The following is a 23,468-nucleotide window of genomic DNA, read 5'->3' as shown; positions in this document are numbered from 1 at the left end:
TCACACCCGGCTGGTGATTTACACCCTGGCTCCAGATCAGAGCAAAGCAAAGCAAAGCCACACAGCACTGCAACCCTCTCTCTCTCTCTCTCCTTCCCTCTCTCCCTCTCTATATCTATCCATCTATCTGTGCTTTCCTCTCTCCTTCAACCCTCAAACACCACAGCAAAGCTCATTGCATTAATATATACTGCACACACACACATATATATATATATACACACACATACATATATATATATACACACACACACATACATATATATATATACATATACAAACACACACATTTTGAAAATAATGCATTTCACAAACCTTGGAAAAAAATGTCCTGAAATTGTCAGTACTGTGAAGGGAAATCTCACTCCCCCCCTCTCTCTCTCTCTCTCTCTCTCTCTCCATCCATCCATCCTTCCTTCTCCCACCAAAAAAAAAGCCCCACAAACATGAGTAAATCCAGCCTTACCTTGTGTATACGCATTGCTCCTTTGCCAAAAATTGGACACATTTCTCCATTCACATGTCGATGGGGTGTCTTATTTTTTTAAAGCTCCCTCTTGGGATTTCTCCCTCTTTTTTTTCCCTGTGTGGGTGGATGTGGGAGAAGGAGAGGGGGTTGTGTTGATGATGGGAGGTGATGTTAGAAGCTGGTAGATTCCCCTCTTCACAAGAATGCAACCAGAGCCAAATATATATAGATCTACAGATAATATATATACATAGTAGGAAGAAGAAATAAGATCTCAGCCAGTTCAGTGCTAAGACTCACAGCACAGAGCACTCATCAGGCCACAGCTATACCTCATGCAGTATTACCACAATTCTCCTAATAAAATGCCCCCCTCAAAAAAACTCCAAACGTTTTCTTGATCCAACAGACACTGGGATATTGGCTCTCCAACAAACAGAGAGAGGGAGACACACACACATCTCTCTCCCTCCCTCCCTCCCCCCAGTTTACATTTCATCCTAAACTGTTTTGCAACATGATATTCAATCAATTATCTAATGACCTGTAAAATAAAAGCTCCCACACTAGTCACGTTTAACCCTTTGGATACCAAACAGGAGGGGGGGGGGGTTGGTGAGGAAAAGATGGATTAAGCATAGAACCTGTTTCCCCCTCACTCACTCACTCACTCACTGACACTCAACAGTAATTAAAGATTTTTGTCTCTCCCCCTCTCCTCCTGTTTCAATTTATAATATTTATGGTTTAAGCAGTAAATTGGAAACAGGGGATTGATTCACAGCTGATCAGAGACTCTGCTGTCGCTCACTGCTTCTCAGTTACATGGGGAGGGGGTCTGACATTTAATTATGCCCTCTCTGGTCAACCTGAGACAAGCGTTTGCGTGTGTGTGTGAATGTGTGTGTGAGTGAGTGATGGTGGAGTGTGTGGTTGTGGTGTGCGGTATGTTATGGAAGCGGAGTGTGTGTGTGTGATAGTGGAGTGTATGTGTTGGTGATGGAGTGTGTGCGTGTGTTTGTGGAGTGTATGTGTGTGAGATGGTTGAGTGTGTGTGTGTAATAGTGGAATGTATATGTGAGATGGTTAAGTGTGCAAGTGTTATAGTGGAGTATATGTGTGTGAGATGGTTGAGTGTGTGTGTGTGATAGTGGAGTGTATGTGTGAGATGGTTGAGTGTGCAAGTGTTATAGTGGAGTATATGTGTGTGAGATGGTTGAGTGTGTGTGTGATAGTGGAGTGTATGTGTGAGATGGTTGAGTGTGCAAGTGTTATAGTGGAGTATATGTGTGTGAGATGGTTGAGTGTGTGTGTGATAGTGGAGTGTATGTGTGAGATGGTTGAGTGTGTGTGTGATAGTGGAGTGTATGCGTGAGATGGTTGAGTGTGCAAGTGTTATAGTGGAGTATATGTGTGTGAGATGGTTGAGTGTGTGATAGTGGAGTGTATGTGTGAGATGGTTGAGTGTTTGTATGTGATAGCGGAGTGTAAATGGTTGATGATGGAGTGGGTGTGTGATAGTGCAGTGTGCATGTGTTGATGATGGAGTGCGTGTGTGATAGTGGAGTGTATGTGTGTTGGCATATGTGAGGGTGATGGTGGAGTCTTTCTCTATAAACCGCTTCTGAACCTTGTGAAGGGGTCAGGTAACAGTTCACAGGTCCAATGTATGCGATATAATGACCTGTTCATACTTCCTATTCCCGGACTCTGCTGTAAATGGTTGTGCAAACCTGTGTCAAAAATCTCAAAGGTTCGTGAAATAATAATAACCTTCGAATTTGACACAACGCCTTTCAAGTCCAGGTGACATCTGAAAGCGCTTCACAGCACTTATGAATGCCAATGAATGAAATCTGCAACTTACTACTACGATTGGCTGCCACATTTGCCTGCGTAACAGTCACAAAATTTTCCCGTGAAGCGCTTTGAGGCGTATTCAGTCCTCCTAGACACTACCCCGCGTGAAGGGTATGCAATTTGTTGTTGTTGTTGGTCGTCGTGGAAATTTTCCTGGTGTCCGGGTGTAGATGGGAGACATGACTGTCTCACCCATCACCGAAAGTAAAAGGTGTAAGTAAGATGGCAAGAGCCGAGGCTTGTGTGTGTTTGTGGGTGTCTGCGTGTGTGTGCGTTGGGGCCACTGCTGGAATTTAACCAGCTAAAACTACTGAGCTTGCCATTGAGAGCGGAGAGGAAGGGAATACACAGGGGAAACCCATCACCGTGCTTAAGAATCCCACATATGTAATGCCACCTCCACGTGGGAATTTTCCTGTGTCTGGAAAGGCTTGAGTGCACACACATTCTCTCTCTCTCTCTCTCTCCCTAGAGGGACACACCCAGCTCACGTAATACTAACACTGTCTGGCCAGCTCACGTAATACTAACACTGTCTGGCCAGCTCACTTAATACTAACACTGTCTGGCCAGCTCACTTAATAATAATAATAATAATCCTTGCATTTGATATAGCGCTTTTCACGTCGGGAGAATGTCCCAAAGCGCTTCACAGAATAGACTGTAAAGTGAATTGACCGTATATTTGTGGGCGAACGCGGCAGCCAATTGCGCACAGCAATGTCCCACAAACAGTCGTAGATCGAAAATGACCAATTTATTATTGTTTTTGTTTTGGAGGGATTATCATTAGGCTCTGTGTGGAGTAAGGAAACTTGCCCAAAGTTTCGCCCTCTGCCTGGAATTGAACTCAGGTCTCTCGCTTGCAAAGCGAGTGCTCTAACCACTGAGCTACAGGACTCCACACTTAATACTAACACTGTCTTTCGCGCTTCTTGTCTAGCTAGGTCCACCCTACCCGTTAGGTCTTTGGCTTGAGGGGGTTAGCAGGTGCTGAGTGGAAACATAGGCAGTTCCCCCTTCCCACCCCACCTCCAAGTCCTCCGGTCAAATCAGGGTGTTCCTCCATCAACATCGCCCTGGAGGTAACAGATAAAGAGGGGCAAAGGATTGTAGGAGAGAGGTGCGGAGACTGTCAGTCTGACTGTTACACTAACGGATTCCCTATGCCACGTGCCCACAGTACCAGACTAATGCCCTGTTGAATAAAATCAAACTCATAAGTTATTTATCGCCCACCATTGACTGTGCGTTTTCTTTTTTTTCAATAAACATTTAAAATACGACAGTTTTTTTTTAAAAAAGCATAGTTAATGCTCAGGAAATCAGACGCTCAAGGGGGAAGGGGTTAGGAGAGATACTGAATGAAAAAGAAAGAGAGAGAGAGGGAGAGAGGCTGAGCTGTTTCACAGTATCTTTGACAAAGAAAAATGTGCCAGCTCTCCTGTGCTTTGCAAGTCTACGCTGGCTAAGCTCATATTGTGTTGCACCACTTAGATAATAAAGTCTCCTGTCACTGCGAGCCTTTGGGGAGATGCGCCCAAATGAAATATTTAATTAACAGCCAAGAGGAAAAGCGCTTAAAGGCGGAGAGTTGGAAACCTGACAGGTTTCAGAGCTGGACACCACTTTGGGGCCACACACGCTTTGCGTCTGCCCCGCTCGCTCGCTCGCTCACTCACTCACTCACTCACTCGCACACTCACTCACTCACTCACTCGCACACTCACTCACTCACTCACTCGCTCGCTCACTCTCGCCTCTGGGTCAGAGGTTTGTGGGTTCAAGCCCCCCCAGCTCCTTCCCCCCATGTTGGCTTCAAGTCTCGCCTGTCTATGCCTGTTTGGGCGGACGCTGTCGGAAAAGAGGATTCTCAGAGTTCTTGCAACCTTATAACATCCCCCCCCACCACCGAATCTGCCCCTCCAGCCACCCCCCCCTCTGCTCTCCGCAACCTCAGAGTCCCTCCACCTCAAACCCTCCTTTTAACGCCCGCTTTAAGACCTCTCTTTTCGATCGCGCTTTCGATCACCTTTTCCCACCCCCTGCCTCTCCCCCTGCTCTTCTCAGCTCCCCCCTACCACTGTGCCCCCTCCCCCGCCACAACCCCAAAGCCAGCTGTGAAAAGCGCTCTGAGACGTCCTCCTGACATGAAAGATACCATGTAAACGTCAAACATATTGTTCTCCCGCCGCCTTTCACCTCAAGGCTACTTACGGAAACCTCACAGCGAGGAAAACAGTCACTACACTTGGCTGCAATTCTCCTGCGAGGTGCTTGGAGGTGATAGAGTGCTGGAATAACAGCAGCTTTCTCTCGTTTGCTCGGAGCCAGCGGAGGAGCAAAGAGGGGGAACGGTGGGAGAGACAGAACGCACACTTTTTCGACACAGTTTACCATGGAAAATTAGATGGACATGTGTTATCCTCCTCATCTTAATTCTATTTATTGACTGAAATCTGCGTCTCCGCGCTGGTGGAAACGCCATCCCCCCACCCCAACTCCCTTCCCTTTAAGCAAAGCATCAGGACTGATTAAACTACTTTTGGAAATCAATGCGCTTTAAAGAACACGTCTGCATCTACAATCCCTACTGACCTATTTTATTTTTCCTTCCCCCTATTTTTAGGCTGCTCTCTCGCTATGCCGCATGGATTTTCTGTCTGCGAAGCTCGGGGGAGACCCTGCTTTCAGCCCTCTGACAATCGCTCGCTGATCGAGCCACAGAGAAAGGTACAAGTGTCCCTCCACTCAATCCGATCTCTCTGTGGACATCTTGGAAAAGAAAATCGGTGCCCTGTTGGATTCCCGAAATCCCAGCCTGACTTAAACGCTGAAGGCAGTGAGTGACAATAACTACAACAACAAATTACATTTATATAATGCCTTCCACATCAGGACGTCCCAAGGTGTTGGACAGCGAAGAGTTTGCACCCGAGCTGGGGGTTGGAGACAGGAGGGGGTGAAGGCCAAGGGGCATGGGGTTGGGAGGATGACTGACTGGAGACAGGGTCAAAGGGGAGAGTCTTGAGAACGGGCCTTGAAGGACGCAAGGGAGGGAGCGAGGTGGAGAGGCTCCGGGATGGAGTTCAGAGGGTGGTGGAGGCAGAAAGGCTGAAAGCCCGACCGACAATGGTGGGGCAGGCAGGGCTGGGGGGCATGGAGCAGCCCGTGCCCGCCGAGTAGAGGGAGTGGGCAGGTTGGTAAGGTCTCGGTGATGAGACTGAGCTACACAGGTGATTCAACCCTGGGCGCTGTGATTGGCTATGAGGGGGCAGGAGGGTGCGGGTCAGTCGGGGGAGGACAGGATTCTGTTGGGACAGTCGACATCAAAGCTCAGACAATAACAATGGCCGCCTGAGCGAGCGACAACAACAACAACAACTGGCATTATATAGCGTGTTCCACGCAGGGAAGCGTCTCAGAGCTCTTAAAAGGCAGTCCGGAGAGGCAGAATGGAGTCAAAGACCTCGAGGAAAAGAGAGTTACGTCAACATGTCACAGCGAGAGAGTCAGCCGGTGATCAACTCAGCGCATCTCGATTTCCTTCCTTGTCCAAGACCGTCGATCCTGGCAGCCATTGTTGTGGAGTTACTGTTATTCCCGGCTCAGTCCACCAGGTGGAGCAATCGGATCCTGGAGTCAGTGACCAATCCCAGATCTTTCTCACCATTCCCAAATACATCAAGCCCAGTCCGGAGCGGTTCATAGACCAGCTGAGAAACGGGATCCAATCTCGGCACCCCAACATCGAATACAATCCCCTGTTTCAAAAGGATTTATAAATTTGCTGTGATGTTACATTCCCCTGTCATCTCCCTCTCTCTCCCCATCGTGTTTGTGCTGGGGCTCGTTCCCCCCCCCACTGGAGCACTCTACTCTAACCCCATTCCCCCACGCTCTGCCCATTGTGTCTATACTGGGGCTCACTCCACCCCACTGGAGCTCTCTACTCTAACCCCATTCCTCGCGCTCTCCCCATCATGTCTATGCTGGGGCTCACTCCACCCCACTGGAGCTCTCTACTCTTAACCCCATTCCTCGCGCTCTGCCCATCGTGTCTATGCTGGGGCTCGCTCCCCCCCTGGAGCTCTCTCTAGTCTAACCCCATTCCCCTCCTCACCACCTGCACCTTTGTATTATTTTTTCTTAAATAACAAAAAATCCTTACATTTGAAATTGTGCCTTATCAGTGCATTGAAATGTCTGAAAATGTGTAATGTTTTAATGCAAAAAGTGTAGTAACTGTGTATTTGTAAACGAATAAGGCAGCCAACTTGCTCAGAGCACGGTTCCACAAACAGCCAATGGAATGAATGAATGGTATTATCGTCTGGGAGGGGTTGTGGGTCAGGATAAATTATTTAGTTTGATAAAAATCCTTTACATAATAATAATAGTTCTTGCGTTTGATATAGCGCTTTATCACGTCTTCGAGATGTCTCAAAGCGTTTCACTGGATATACTGTAAAGTGTAGTGACTGTATATTTTGTGACCTTATATATACACATATATAACACTTGTTCCATACTTTCAGTCAGAGAAGCTGACATGTGAAATGGACAATTCCTCTTCTAAATCACCTCCCGTCATTCTCCCCATCCTCACTCTTTTCTTCAATCTCCCTCTTTCATTCCCCTTCCTTTTTTTCCCTCTCTCCTCTCTACCCCCACCACCCTCTACCTCTCTCCTCCCCTCTCTATCCTATCTGCCTCCTAAACGGCTTATGTTGTGCTGATTAATTCTGGTGTAGATGGAGGTCGATACCCTGGTCTGATTCTCCATAGACCTCTCTGGATGACTTAGGCATGTTTTCTGGGAGAACAAAAGTCATGGGTGAATAACACATTCCATTAGGTTGATATCCATCTGGGAAAAACCCTCACAGACTTCTCTCCTGGAGATTTTACTTGTGGTTATCTGCTTTTTGCAGGAGATTAAATAAATTGGAAAGAATTCACGTCAGTATACATTGTACATGCTCCATCGGAGAAACAGACTCGATGGGCTATGTAGGTTGTGCTCATTTCACGCTTCCTTACATGGTTATGAGACTCTGATGGTTTCTGATCGCACTTGAAGCCCTTCCGCTTCGAACGTGCCTACAGTCGCCACCCCTCTCTCCCCGGCTCATCGCCATTGTTAAGCGCTCCAAGACGCTGCCAAGACCCAGCGTGCAAACACAAGTCGTCGTTGCAGTTGTGGTTCATAACTTCTCCTCTTTTGTTGCCCTTTCCTGAACCTAAGCTGATTCCCCAGCTCAAAAGAGTTTGGAAAAGAGACAAGGGATTGGAGCAATAGATTTTATTGGGATGGTGGGGGGAGGGGGCAGGACATTGTCAGCCAGGACAATAATCGGATTTATTCTTAATCGATTGTCAAGCATTGCTTGCTAACGTCTTGATCACAGGCTCTTTTTTTTAAAGAGACAAGAATTGTCCAGGGCCGAGGATTTGGGGCCTCAGTTGCCCACAGTTTTGGAATCGGGCCACTTTCAAACACGAAGATGGTGTGAAATTTCCTAATCATCGGTCAATGAGACCTGTGGTTAATGCCATCTGCTCCCTCCCCATCCCCAACCCCATCCCAACCCTCACCCATCCCCACACTCCATCGCTCACTGCAGCAACCACCACTTGCATTTATAGAGCACCCCTTACAAACAGTCACTACACTTTACACTAAATCCTGTGAAGCGCTTTGAGACATCCTCCCGACGTGAGCAAACAAGAGGATTATTATAATAATTGTGGAGGGCCCATATAAATGAAGTTGTTGTAGTTGTATCATTAAACTTCATGTAGGATAATGACTCTGGGCAGTGAGGGGGTGGGACACCAAGGGAGACAGTGGAGGTAAGAGGAGAAGGGGAGATGACTGGGTGAAGAGGTAGGCTTTAAGGAGGGGATCTGAAGACAGATAGGGAGAGAGAGATTTGTGGGTGCAGTGGGGTAGGGGTGAGGGGCAAGACGGGAGGGGGTAGGGGGCAGGAGTTCCAGGAGTTTAGAGGCGCAGACTCTCAATGACTAGACGGAAGTCGTGGACTACCCATTGGTAAGTGAGGACAGTGGCTTTAATCAACCTCTTATCACTCTGAATTCTTCACTTAGTTATTCCCAATAAACACATCGTCTGGGAATGCGATAGGGTCTCGGAGCTGCGGGAACCCTACGGCTGCGTTCTGTGGTGCAACCACTACAACCACCTCATTCATTACCTCCTAATTAGGTGATATATATCTTGTCAGCCCCAGTAATACACATTAGCACAGAGAATCCCTGCCAAGGACACACATACTAATACAGCGCCAGCTTTAAGGAGACTGCATCAGCCTTCCTTCCTTCCTTCCCCATGAGTTGCTCTCCAGCCTTGACAGACCATTCCTCGCATTAAAGGTAATTCCTTTTATATATAAAGCCGTACAAAAAAGTTCTTTCGTTTTATTTCGTATTCACACAGATTAACTTGAAGTCTCGATGTACAACGCCATCCTCCCAATCCCCCCCCAGGGTGGCGGGCCTTCCGAGTCACTTCTTGTCTGACGGCACAGTTATTAATCTGCCACTCAATAATGGTAAAACCTCATCAAAATGTCTCCAAGCGCGTTACTGTTATGATAATACTCGCCTTTGATAATAGCGCCTATTATATATATCTATTATATTCTGGGACTCTACCCTGCGTGCAAGTTGTTGTTTTAAATAAAGGTGATAAAAATTTTGTAAAAAATTTTGTAAAAACTATGTAAAAATTTTATTACAGAGCCTATGGGGTAAGAGTCTGGGACTGGGACTAGTTGGACAGCTCTTTCAAAGAGCCAGCACAGGCACCACAGGCCGAATGGCCTCCTTCTGTGCCCTAAGATTCTATATTGATATAGACGTCATTGAGACATCTCAAAGCGCTTCACAGGATACACTGAAAAGTGGATCGACTGTGTATTTTGTGGGCGATTAGTCATAGTCTTAATGTATTATATTTATATTACAGATTTTATTTTTACTGTAAAGTGTAGTGACTGTATCTTGTAGGCGAACAGGACAGCACTGCTCTAGAAGATCAGTGTAGACTGTGAGCTCAACATCGTGGGGGCTTAAACCCACGACCTTCTGACTCACAGGCAAGATCACTACCGAAGATCGCCACCCGATGATGGGACAGATTAGGCGGGGGAATGTGAAACAGGCCTCTCTCTCCCTCTCTCCTCCTCCTGCCTATTCCCCCTCCCTCATCCACTCTCCGGGTCAATTCCTATCACACAGATGAACAACTGGATAATCAGGAACCATTAGACTGGTAAACATGCCCCTGAGGAGTTGAAGAGAAATCCTCACTCTGTCACTGGCTGAATCTCTCTCCCAGCCAGAGCTACAGCTTCAGATAGGTTTGGCTTTCTGCCCCAGGCTCCCTTCAGATCAATATAGGAGCCATTGGATGTCAGTCAGACCTTAATAATAATAATAATAATCCTTGCATTTGATATAGCGCTTTTCACGTCGGGAGGACGTCCCAAAGCGCTTCACAGAACACACTGTAAAGTGAATTAACTGTATATTTGTGGGCGAACGCGGCAGCCAATTGCACACAGCAATGTCCCACAGACAGTCGCGGATTGAAAATGACCAATTTATTATTGTTTTGGGTTTTGGAGGGATTATTATTAGGCTCTGTGTGGAGTAAGGAAACTTGCCCGAGGTTTCGCCCTCTGCCTGGAATTGAACTCAGGTCTCTCACTCGCAAAGCGAGTGCTCAACCACTGAGCTACAGGACTCCACGCCTTCATATTGGATTGAAATATCAACACATCAGGAGGCGACTGTGTCTATGCTGGGGCTCGCTCCCCCACTGGAGCTCTCTACTCTAACCCCATTCTGTGCTCTCTCTCTCTCCCCATCATGTCTGTGCTGGGGCTCACTCCCCCACTGCAGCTCTCTCTCTCTCTCTCTGTCTCCCCATCATGTCTGTGCTGGGGCTCACTCCCCCACTGGAGCTCTCCACTCTAACCCCAACTCCCTGCTCTCTCCCCAACTCCCTTCTGGAATCCTGCAGTTAGAGCGCTCGACTCGCAAGCGAGAGGACCTGGGTTTGATTCCCCGGGCGGGTCAAAACCTTAGGCGAGTTTCCTCACTCCACACATCTCTGGTTACCTCGCGGTAAGTGGGAACCCGGTTGTTGATTGGCGGGTCGCTTTCCAGGGGTAATAATCCCTCCATCCCAAAAATTGGTCAGTCAATCCACGTCTGGTGAAACACTGCTGTGCGCAAATTGGCTGCAACGTTTCACTCACACAAGATATAGTCAATTCACTTTACACTATATTCTGTGAAGCGCTTTGAGCATCTCGATGATGTGATAAGGCCCTATATCAAATTTAAGGATTATTATTATTATTATCATCGTGACTGTAATGGTGCTTGCTCTCCCCACAGGAGCTCTCTCCTCTAATCGCATTCCCCTTGCTCGTTCCCTCAATACTTTTTCTATACTTTCGTGCTTCAAGCATTTAGTTCATTCCCCCCTTTAAATGTGGCTGTTTGCTCAGCTACAAGATCCACTTGTGGTTACGCACTGCACATCCTAATAACACCGTAATTCCTCTAACCTCTCCCTCTACGCATCTAATAATAAAACTGGAGTTTATTCCCCCTTGTTGCCAATTCACAAGCCAGTGGAAAAAAAATCTTTCACCGTTCACACTCTCAAACACTTTCATGTTTTGAACACTTCTGTGAAATCCCCTCTTAACCTTCTCTACTCCAGTGAATAGAGACCCAGGTTTATAAGCTTTTTGTCATAATTACATGCTCGGGTGTCTGTCAAAGGCTCTCTTGTACTCCGTCGCTCTGGAGTCCATTCTAAAACGAGCTGCCAAACAATCTCTACCAGACACACCATCTGCAGCCTAACCAGTAACGATGCAATTTACACTCACACAGTGCCTTTTACGTTATGATCAGATCGCAAAGCTCTTCACAAAGACTCAGTGAGAGCTCTGCTGGGAGTGAGCTGGTGGGGAGGAGGCGCAGTAAACAGGTAGGTCTACGGGTAGGATTTGATAACGGGACCGAAGCTATTCGCCCGATCGAGCCTGTTTCACATTTTATCAGATGGTGGCAAACATATTGACAATAATTTTCTTTTATAGCCGTGCTGCAGAATCATTAAAATGCACATGAACAGATGGGAGCTCGGTTTCACGTCTCGTCCGAAGAACGGCGCCTCCGACGACAACGCCTTGCAGCTCCCCCCAGCTCCGCACTGGAACGTCAGTCAGCCTGTTGGATGAACAACTGGATAATCAGGCAGCATCGGCTAACAACATCAATATTCTTGATTGAACTTTTCTTGATTTATGTCATTTAAATCGAGAAATATTCATTCAACGGACTGATCACTGATCGAGCACGGACTGACCTCGACTCGTGCAAATGTTCGGGGTTGGGGGGGCGGGGGGTGTGGGTTGCGAGAGCCCTTGGGTTGGCCACCATTGATCTAGACTGCCTCTATGGTCCTGGGGGCAGGGTGGCGGGGATGAGGTTGAATTCCCCATTCGCACCCCTGCTCCCCCTCTGTGTGAAAAAAATCCTTTGTGATTTCATTTCCTACCAGTTAGAGCACTCACCTCGCCAGCAGGAGGACTTGTGTTCATTTGGCTCTATGTTTCTCCCCCCACCGCACCTTCCCTCTCCTGGCGTTTCATCCACAAAATACACAGTCAATTGGCTTTACAATACATTCAGTGAAGCACTTTGATGGTCTCGGTGATGTGATAAGGCCCACATCAAATGCAAGAATTATTATGAGAGATGAACAAGCCATCCCATATCTAGCTTGACAATTAGCCTAATTATTTTAAGCACTCCAATCTGATTGTGCTACTAACATACGTAGTTTAACTGGGATGAACTTCACGCTTTAGACTCTAGCTAAGCGTGAGCGTGTGCACTGCGGGTGGCTTTAAATTAGACAGAAGGCCGGTGTTTAATGCAGCCCATTAATATTCCAGTCGTTCACCACTGCATTTTATATCACTCTATCTGTGGACGCTTAATGATTCCATTGAGAGGTTTTTTTTCCCTGCCATCAGCGTTCTAGCGGCACAAAACAAGGAAAATAAATGAAAAGGCTTCAGGCTGTGGTGTACAGAGGATCTGTGATGGTGGAGACACACAGCCACTGACCAGGCCTGAGTTTGTCGTTTGACCCAATTCAAATCGACTATTTGTCGTTGGAAGTTCTCCTTGCACCTTACTGGAGGTCACGTGCACATACGCCCCAAACTTCCTATGTACAATATCCCATAATGTTATTTCCTAAAAGAAAACAATCTAATCTTTGTTTGAAAGACACTGCCTCGCAAACGAGAGACCTGGATTCGATTTCCAGGCAGGGCGAAATGTTGGGCAAGTTTCATTACTCCACACGCCTCTGTTTAGCAGTAAGTAGGAACCGGTTGTTAGTCGATTGGGAGATCGCTTTCCGGGGATAATAATTTCTTCAAAAAAAACTACTAATAATAAATTGGTCACTTCAATCCACGACTGTTTGTGGAGATGCTTCTGTGCGTAATTGGCTGCCGCGTTTCGCCCACAAAATATACAGTCAATTCACTTTACAGCGTATCCTGTGAGGTGTTTTGAGACGGCTCGAAGATGTGATAAGGCGCTGTATCAAATACAAGGATTATTATTATTGATACGAGAAACGCGGGAGTGTGAGACGTAAACGGACAGCTACGAGGCAGGTTCTATCATACTCCAGGTGCATGTCATGCAAATGAAACAGCCCAACAGCCAGAGAGGAACCACTTGACCTTTGTTAATGACAGAGACTTCAATTATGCTGGAAATCGTCGCGTAAATTATACTCAGAGATGCTTTGTGGTATAAAGCGCCTGTCATAAAGCTTTATAGTTTAGTTTGAAAGCGCTGGAAACGTAGACAGAACGCTCACAAAAAATCAGTCATTTTAGTGTCAGTTTCCGAGTAAGAACGTTGGAGGTTCAATCCCTTAGTGAGGGATTTGGAGCTCACAGTCTGGGTTGAGGTTCCAATAGTGTTGGTGGGTGGGGGTCGTGGAGGGGGGTGGGTGGCAGGGGGAGGCATTGCTTTGTTGGAGGCATGTCCTATGGATGAGGGATTAAATTGAGGTCCCGTCTGTGCCCTGTTCAGGCGGACGTTAAAGATCCCGTGGCATGAGAAGTTCTCCCAGCTTCCCGGCTGACAATCCCAGGGATGAAGATCAAAAATAATAATAAATAATAATGAAAAGTAATAATAATAATAAATAATAAATAGTAATAATTTGGTCACTCACTTCGCGACTGTTTGTGGGGCGTCACTGTGTGAAAATTGGCCGCTGCCAATTTCGCCGTCAGCTCAATGCACAGTCACTACAGTTTAGCAGTAAAATGAGGCTTTCAGATGACCTCCTGACGGGTATCAGACACATGGATTAGTATTACTGTAATATTGATGTCCGTTGATGAGTTACTCAGTCACTGAGGTTTAGTGACCCACCTGAGTGACTGAGCCAGGCTTTTGGGTGTGGGGTGTGTGGGTGGGGGGGGAGCAATTGGTGGCAGCCAGTTGCGTACTGCAATGTCCCACAAAATGTCCCACAGAGTGAGTGACCAAATTATTACTATTTATTATTTTTGAAAGGATTATTACTCCCGGAAAGCAGCTTCCCTGGGAAATTCCTTCCACGAATCGCTTAAATTCCCACTCTCTCTTGTGACTGATCACCGACCCAGTGGAAATAATTGACGATCGTTCGTCCTGTCGTGACCTTGCGTGATCTTGAAGACTTCGATGGGATAATCCCTTAACCTTCTCACCTTCATAACCCCCGTCTGTCCATCCATCTGTCCTCCTGTCCAAATCTCACTCCCCTTTCCCCCCCACCATCGTTCCCCACCACCATCCTGACAAGCTGTGCTGGGAGCTGCCCTTGTTAATTGTGCAGCTTCACACGTGTTGCCCAAAGGAAATCTTTCCTTCCCCAAAACAAGAAGTATTAAAGCGTTTAAACGCTGCGGCCAAGAAAGTGGCAGCTCTTAGACAACACGGCGGATGTCGACTTTGGGGAGAACGGTTTGACAGAGTGATTAATGTCACTTAAACACTGTGATTGTAACGTGCTGAGACACAGGAACTGCGCTTCTCTGCACTGACGTATCTGTTAAAGCAATGAGTTTGTGACAGACGTTGAATACCTTCCCCTAACCCACACTCCTCTCCTCGAGACACACTCCCCACTCCCCCCGCCCCACTCCCACCCACTCCGAGGCCACAGCCCTGCCGGCTCTGACCTAATTTCAGCATTAATGACCCAATAAAAGAGTTTCGCCCACGAACTTACACAGTCACTCCAATCTACAGAGTATCTGTGAAACGCTTTGAGACTTCTCGAAGGTGTCATCAGGCGCTGTATCAAACGTAAGGATTATTATCATTATTATAATTTACTGAAAAGTGAATTGGATGGATTCTGTGGGCGAAACGTCGCAGCCAATTTGCGCACAGTGACATCCCGCAAACAGCCGTGAAATGAGTGACCAATTTTATCTGTGGGGGCCGGGGGGGAGGGGGGTGGTGGGATTGTTGGTCCGAACTCTGGGACAGAGAGAGAGAGAGAAACTCCCTTTGCTTTTTGGACAGCATTGCGAGAGATCATTGACCTCTGGCTGAACAGGGAGTTGGGGGACACAGATGGGGAGTGAGGTTTCAGGCGAAGAACGGCATCTCCAACATAGCAGCGTTCGTTCTCTCTCTCTCTCTCTCCCCCACCAGCGCTACACTGGAACCTCAACCTGGACTGTGAGCTCAAGAAACCAAGGAGTGGGAAGGGTGGTGGGGGGGGGCTCGAACCCGCAAACTTCTGACTCAAAGGCGAGAGCGCTATGGACTGAGCCAGGCTGACACATGCTTATTCACGCATGCTTATTCACGCACGCGCGCACACAGACACTTATTCACACACACTTTTTAACACACACGCACGCACACACTCACACTTATTCACATGCTTATTCACATGCGCGCGCGCACACACACACACGCGCAGACACATTACATTGCACACCGCCACTGGGGTGCCTTTTGCGCTTGGAATACTGTGGGAACGCAGCCAAACCTCCTGAAGGATGGCAGCGCTGTAATTCAGTCAGACATGGGGCTGACACTGAGCGGTGTCAGCGGCATGTTAATGAACAAAGCGGGCGGAGGAACCGAACAAAACCCAGCAGATGCAGATTTGCATGACAACAGCGGCAACAGCGATGGGGGTGACAGGGGACTCTGATGTGTCTCCTTACCTGGCTCCGTGTGCCGCTGTTGTCGTTTAATTAAACAGACAATTCCCATTCTGTTTCCTTAACATCAGAGGGTTATTAAAATTCCCATTGTGGAATATCACCGGTGCATTGGCATTCAACTCCTGACCTCACCTCACCGCCCTCCTCTCTGTTGTCACCCAAACCTGTCTCTATGTCACGCTCAGTGTCCAAGCTGACCCTTCAGAACAGTGCTGGGGGGTGAGTGGGGGGGGTGTGAGTGGGGGGGGGGGGGGGGGAGAGGAGAGGCTGAATTGTCAGAGGAGTCGTCATTCACATCAGACTTTAAACCGAGATTCTAAAGCGGCGTTTGTTTCAAGAACAAATTAGCTAAGATAGATTTCTGCTACAAAATAATATCGGTGTAGAGTTTGGGACATGACATGTCAAGCGGCTCCCGGGACAGTGGAAGGCGAACTCGATGGACCGTGGTCCGTTCGCCCGTTTACCTGTTCTTATGCTGCCTACCTGTTCGGGTGGATGTTACGGATCCCGTGACCCTCTCGGAAAAAAGAAGGGAATTTCTCTCTCCCGGCACGGTAGCCGACAAGGATAAATATTTCTTGCGTTTGAGGCAGCGCCTTAGTACGTCTTCGAGACGTCTCAAAGCGCTTCACAGAAAATACTGTAAAGTGTAGTGACTGTGTATTTTGTGGGAGAAACTCGGCAGCCAATTGCACACAGCAGCGTCCCACAAACAGTCGTGGGTGGAAGTGACCGAATTTTTTTGTTGTTGGAGGGATTACTACCCCCGGAAAGTGATCCGTCAATCGACAAACTCGATGGCCCTTGGTTCCTGCTTACTGTTAGGTAAACAGAGGCGTATGTGTGGAGTGAGCAAACTTGCTTAAGGTTTCGCCCCGCCCGGGAATCGATCTCAGGTCCTCTGGCTTACGAGGCTACATAAACTAGTCACACAAGTGTGGCTGTGCGTGGGACCTTGCGATGCTTGGATTAGCTGGCGGAGTAGTTACCGTACAAATACACTCGAGGCTAAGGCCTGAGCAGGACCACAAGCAAAATCAACCAAAAATTCGCACAACGCCTCAAATTCAATTTTATGGCGAATAGCTGCGGGGGCTGAGACTGGGTGGAATTTCAGGCCCTAGGGTTGCTCTCTTCCAAGTGGCTAATGGCATTTCTTTTCTTCCCCTTGTTGCTTTTCATTCTTTCTCAGAGACGCAGATTTGTAAAGGGAAAGTGTGCGCGTCTGTGTGTGTGTGTGTGTTTGGGGGGGTGGGAGTGGGTGGGGAGGGGGGGATGTGAAGGAAGTCTTTGATAATGTAAGGGCCGATCGGAAGACAGATTTAATGTCAGAAGCCCTTTGTTGGCTCGTCAAACTCTGGCGAGAGAGAGAGAGAGAGAGAGACAGAGTCTGCACTCAGCACGACTGATGAATTTCACACTGTGTTGGTTAAATGTGACTTGCCAGCCTTGCACTCTCCTTACAGAGATCCACTTACACAAACTGCCTGGAGCCCACAGCTGTCTAAAGATGCTCTTAAGGATCAGATGAGTGCAGAGTCTCACCCAAACACACCGCAGCCGTGAAGCCGAAAGAAACGCTCGCGGCAATTTCTGGAGCAGCGTCGCGTGCGTCAGCTGTCGAACTGAACGTTAGCCGTGGACCTCAGACGTGAGCGAAGTCAATAAAACCTGGCGTCTCTCTCTAATCGGGGCCCAAAATATTGCTCATTCCATCTGATGTCTCGCCCACCATCTCGAGACAACTCCCAGAGCTTTGGGCAGGAAATTGCTGTCAGCATTTTCAAGAGGAAAGAGGTCCTCGCATTTTATTTTATACATAACTACCTCGTTTTTAATGTGCTTTTGCGACGCTTCGAAGGACTTAAGCCCAACTAGTGCATGTCGGGACACAGAGCCATGTCCCTCAAACAGCCATGAAGTGAGCGATCAATTTTATCTGGAGGACTGTCTGCCAGGAACACCAGGAGAGAGAGATAAATAGAGAGAGAGAGAGAGAGAGAAACTCTCTTCTCCTTTCCAGTCTTGCCATGCGATCTTTAATGGCTACCTAACCACACAGAGGGAGGGGGAGCTCGGACGAACATCTCATCTGAAGGACGGCACCCCCAACAATACAGCGCTCCCTCCCCCTTAACAGAGCTGGAGCGTAAACTTGCGACCGTGAGCTCAAGTCCCCAAACGTAGGGGCTTCAACCCAGAAACTGTTGCGATTCAAGATGCGAGAGCACGACCGACTGAGCCAGGCTGATACCCGGAGCTCGTGGTCTGAATCCTGTGCCTGTGCACCTCTCGCTGTTAATAGCAATAATAATCCTAACATTTGATACACCGCCTTATCACGTCGTCGAGACGCCTCAAAGCGCTTCATAGCAGACACTGTACCGTGGACTGACTGTGGGCAAAACATTATCTATTTGATTCATAGGAGCGCAGCGGCAAACTGTGGCCTTCACGAAGAGTAACCACAAAATAAAAGTGTCACAAACAATCTGATTGCCCATGTCATCGCCTTCCCTCAGTCCTTCTCTGAGCCACTTCTGCCCTCACCTCTCTTCACCCCCACGCCTTTCCCAACACCCCCCGCTCAAATTCTGGGCTATGAGAAGGGACAACAAACTCCATGGATTGCCTCCAGAACGCTACAGGCAACAGAGAACTGTCAGGAGCGGTTAGAGTTACGCTGGTACTATTCCCCAGTCAAATTTCAACAAAACAAGCCTCTGCGTCCTTATTCCACCAAAATGTCAGCGTTCAATTAGCCAAGAGGAAAACGATTCATCCAGACCATCTCTCATGGAAAAAAATCACAATATAATAGTAATAATCCTTGCATTTGATATAGCGCCTCATCATGTGTTCAAGACGTCTCAAAGCGTTTCACAGGATACACTGTAAAGTGAATTGACTGTATTTTGAGGGTGAAACACACAAGATCGGTTGGGACAGGGAGGGAAGAGTGAAAAAGACCCTTTGGTCCATTGGATTTCATCCCTCTCACCCTTCGCAGCCCCCATACCCCCCCCCCCACCCCTGCCCGTCCACAGCAGCCCCCAGACCGTCACAGCACTGTGTTTAAATCAGCGTTGTTGAACCATAGAGTCAGTAGCCACATGTGGTTCATGAAGGGTCTCACTGTGGCTCAGTCACCTCAGCATCACCAGAGAGTGTGCGTCTCAGATAATTCCCACTGACATTCTACTTAATCTACTTACCGAGACGCGTGTGAGGCTATTTAAATGCGTTATCTGTAGGCGCTAAACATTTCGCTGGTCAGGCTGTGCGAAGATTTAATTAAAATAGTCATTTAAAATAATACTTGTCTGGATAATCGAACAAGTGGAATATACTCAATTGGTACAAGTTTTTTGAGTGACACTATAAGTACGTAGATTTGCATATCCCTCCAACTCTTTTACATGTACTTAAATGAATATAACTTGCACCTTATGATGTCGCTACTCTCTTTGTATGTAAATGCGGGTCAGTGAAACACCAGTAACTTACACGTGAAACTCTACAAACATGTGTCTCAGTACAAATCTGACATCGCTGGTTTAAATGACCTAAACTTATTACCTGCCGGTAATTTTCCCAGCGAATGCGCCAGGAACTCCATTAATTTATCCCCGCGGATGAATACGTTTGTCTCACGGGATTCGTTCTTCTTTGTTGTCGAAATCTCTCCCGCAACTGGGATTGGAACACACGTGTCTCGATACGGTGACTTACCATGTTGTTGAATCAACTTCATGGGAGTTTTTATTGTAAGGTGCGGTGATTGGGTATCTTGTAGGCCAACGTGGCAGCCATTCAACACATAGCAAACAGCTATTAAGTGAATTTTATCCTATGTTGGTGGGGGGAGGGGGTGGTGCAGGGGGGGGGGGGCGGTTGGAGGGAGAAGTGGATTGTCAATCAGGACACGAGGAGAGAGAAATTCCCTTGTCTTTTCGAGTAGTGCCTTGGGGTCTTTAAACATCTGCCTGAACAGGCACAGATGGGACCTTGGGATGGCATCTCTGACAATGTAATGCTCCCAACGCCACCTCAGTACCGAATACCCCAACATTACACTGGAGCCTCAGCCCAGACTGTGAGTTCAAAGTCCCAACGCGGGGTGGGGGGCTTGAACCCACAACCTTCTGACTCAGAGGGCGAGAGCATTACCTACCGACTGAGCCAGGCTGAGACACCTCCCCCACCCCCACCTCCCCCCCCAGCACAGCAATTAAACCCCCCATCATTCCAGTCCAATTTGAACAAGCTTCGATTGGGCCCTGCTGACCCCTCCTGGCCTCTGCCCTGCTTCAAAGCTCCCCGAGGACCCACAAAGATTATTGCCAGAGACACTCTAATAGGGCTGGCCACAGCTTGTGGGAAGCGTTTTGCTGTTACCCTATGAGAGCTTTAATGTTGGTCCCAATCAAAGTAATAATGCTACCTCGCCTTTGATACAGCACCTTATCACGTCCGCCAGACGTCTCAAAGCGCTTCACAGTAAAGCGGAGTGACTGTATAATCTGCGGGCGAAACTCGGCAGACAATTGCATACGGCAGCGTCCCACAAACAGCCGCGGATCGAGTGGCCAATATTATTATTGTTAATCATTCCACAGTCACAGGAGCTGCCCTCGGCCCCCTCTGACTTCTCCCCCCTCCCCTCATCCACTGCAGCTCCAATCTAATTCCTGGCTCACCACTTGCAAAAACACCGTCTGTAATTGTCTGCCCCGAAGGAGAAGTGACTGCCTTAAAAAGGCCAAACGCATTCTTTTCCCGGGTCTTGAGGCGGATTTTTTAATTAACGCGTTCCCGTTTACTTCACGGAAGGAACACAGGGCACAAGGCCAAGCCCTTGAACCTCTGTAATCGGATCATTTTATCGGCCGAAAGCAATTTATGTTTTATTAAAGCAATCTGTTTGCACATCGGCTCTGCCGGCCATCCAACTGGGGGGGGGGCGCGCGTGTGTGTGTGTGTGTGTGGGGGGTGGAGTGGTGGTGGTGGTAGTGGGGGGATCGGTAGTGAGGGGGAAGAGATAAACTGCAGTCGCTAATTTGGGATGAATTAAATTGACCTGAAATTGACAGCGGGGGAGAGAGGGAGAGGGGGAGAGAGGGAGAGGGGGGGGGGGGGGGGGGGGGGGGACTGCACTTAATGGCTTATAAAGAAAATATACGCTTGTGATTACTCGGCAGATGTATTCGGGTGTCAACTGCTTAAGTTGGTTAAGCGCCTCCTGCGTCAAACACAGGGCTCGAGGAGCTTCGCAGAATGAAATTAATACCGTGTTCAGCAAATCCATAACAACCGCAACACTCAACACTCCCCGAGACCGGGAGGGGAGTACAACAACAACAACAACACTCAACACTCCCCGAGACTGGGGGGGGGAGTACAACAACAACAACAACACTCAACACTCCCCGAGACCGGGGGGGGGAGTACAACAACAACAACAACACTCAACACTCCCCGAGACTGGGGGGGAGTACAACAACAACAACAACAACACTCAACACTCCCCGAGACTGGGGGGGGAGTACAACAACAACAACACTCAACACTCCCCGAGACTGGGGGAGAGTACAACAACAACAACAACAACAACACTCAACACTCCCCGAGACCGGGGGGGGAGTACAACAACAACAACAACACTCAACACTCCCCGAGACTGGGGGGGGAGTACAACAACAACAACAACACTCAACACTCCCCGAGACCGGGGGGGGGGAGTACAACAACAACAACAACAACAACAACAACACTCAACACTCCCCGAGACTAGGGGGTGGGGGGGGGGGAGTACAACAACAACAACAACACTCAACACTCCCCGAGACTGGGGAGGGAGTACAACAACAACAACAACACTCAACACTCCCCGAGACCGGGGGGGAGTACAACAACAACAACAACCACCACCACCACAACACTCAACACTCCCCGAGACCGGGAGGGGAGTACAACAACAACAACAACCACCACAACACTCAAGACTCCCCGAGACTGGGGGGGGGGAGTACAACAATAACAACAACACTCAACACTCCCCGAGACTAGGGGGGGGAGTACAACAACAACAACAACCACCACCACCACCACAACACTCAACACTCCCCGAGACCAGGAGGGGAGTACAACAACAACAACAACCACAACCACAACAACAACCACCATCGCCACCACAACATCAACCACAACACTCAACACTCCCCGAGACTAGGAGGGGAGTACAACAACAACAACAACCACCACCACCACAACAACATCAACCACAACAACAACCACCACCGCCACAACAACATCAACCATAACAACCACAACACTCAACACTCCCCGAGACTAGGAGGGGAGTACAACAACAACAACAACCACCACCACCACAACAACATCAACCACAACAACAACCACCACCGCCACAACAACATCAACCACAACACTCAACACTCCCCGAGACTAAGAGGGGAGTACAACAACAACAACCACTACTACAACAACAGCAACCACAACAACAACCACCACAACATCAACAACCACAACAACCACCACAACATCAACCATAACAACCACAACAATAACAACCACCACAACAACATCAACCATAACAACCACAATAACACCATCATCAACAGCAACAACCACCACCACAACAACCACCACATCAACCATAACAACCACAACAACAACCGACACAACAACAACCACAACATCAACAACCACAACCACAACAACAACCAACACAACAACAACCGCAACATCAACAACCACAACCACAACAACAACCACCACAACAACCACCACATCGACCATAACAACCACAACAACAACAACCAACAACCACCACAACAACACCAACCACAACAACAACCACCACCAACAACAACCAACAACCACCACATCAACAACCACCACCAATAACAACCAACAACCACCAGCAACAACACCAACCACAACAACAACCACCACCAACAACAACAACCAACAACCACCACATCAACAACCACCACCAATAACAACCAACAACCACCAGCAACAACACCAACCACAACAACAACCACCACCAACAACAACAACCAACAACCACCACATCAACAACCACCACCAATAACAACCAACAACCACCAGCAACAACACCAACCACAACAACAACCACCACATCAACAACCACCACCAACAACAACAACAACCAACAACCACCACATCAACAACCACCACCACCAACAACAACCACATCACATCAACAAACATCAACAACAACAACCAACAACCACCAACACCAACCACAACAACCACCACATCAACAAACACAACAACCACACCATGTGTTTATATAGCGCCCTTCACGTGGGGTAGTGTCTCGGAGTGCTTAGGCTTTTGACTTAATAATACCATATAATAATCCTTGCGTTTAATATAGTGTCTTATCACGTTGACAAAATGCCTCAAAGCGCTTCACAGAATGTACTGTAAAGTGTAGTGACTGGGTATTTTGTGGGAGAAACACGGCAGCACAACTGCGCACAGCAGTGTCCCACAAACAGCCGTGGAGTGAGTGACCAATTTTATTTGGGGGATTGTTGGCCAGGACACTGGGAGAGAGAGAGAAAAACTCCTCTTTCTTTTCAAATAGCGCTGCGGGATAATTAACACCCACCTGAACAGGCAAATGGGAGCTCGGTTTAACGTCTCAACCGAAGGACGGCATCTCCGACATTGTAACAAACCGTCCAGAACTGCATCGGAGCATCAGATAAGTCATTCTGATTCCAAGTCCCGAAGTGGGGGCTCGAACCCACAACCTTCTGACT

At 48.0% G+C, this 23,468-nt stretch overlaps 1 protein-coding gene across 1 annotated transcript in view; it reads right to left on the bottom strand.

The window, feature by feature from the left end:
* The window catches only part of dab1a (DAB adaptor protein 1a), a 98,006-nt gene extending 97,512 nt beyond the window's left edge, over nt 1-494 (bottom strand). The window contains exon 1 of the mRNA XM_042335039.1: nt 467-494. The gene's annotated coding sequence lies outside the window, so the exon portion shown is untranslated. The remainder of the gene's footprint in view (nt 1-466) is intronic.
* Nucleotides 495-23,468: the final 22,974 nt, after the last annotated feature.

Source organism: Callorhinchus milii, unplaced genomic scaffold (assembly GCF_018977255.1).
Source record: "Callorhinchus milii isolate IMCB2004 unplaced genomic scaffold, IMCB_Cmil_1.0 Scaffold5, whole genome shotgun sequence".
Classification (NCBI taxonomy): domain Eukaryota; kingdom Metazoa; phylum Chordata; class Chondrichthyes; order Chimaeriformes; family Callorhinchidae; genus Callorhinchus; species Callorhinchus milii.
This window is presented reverse-complemented; position numbering and strand designations above follow the sequence as displayed.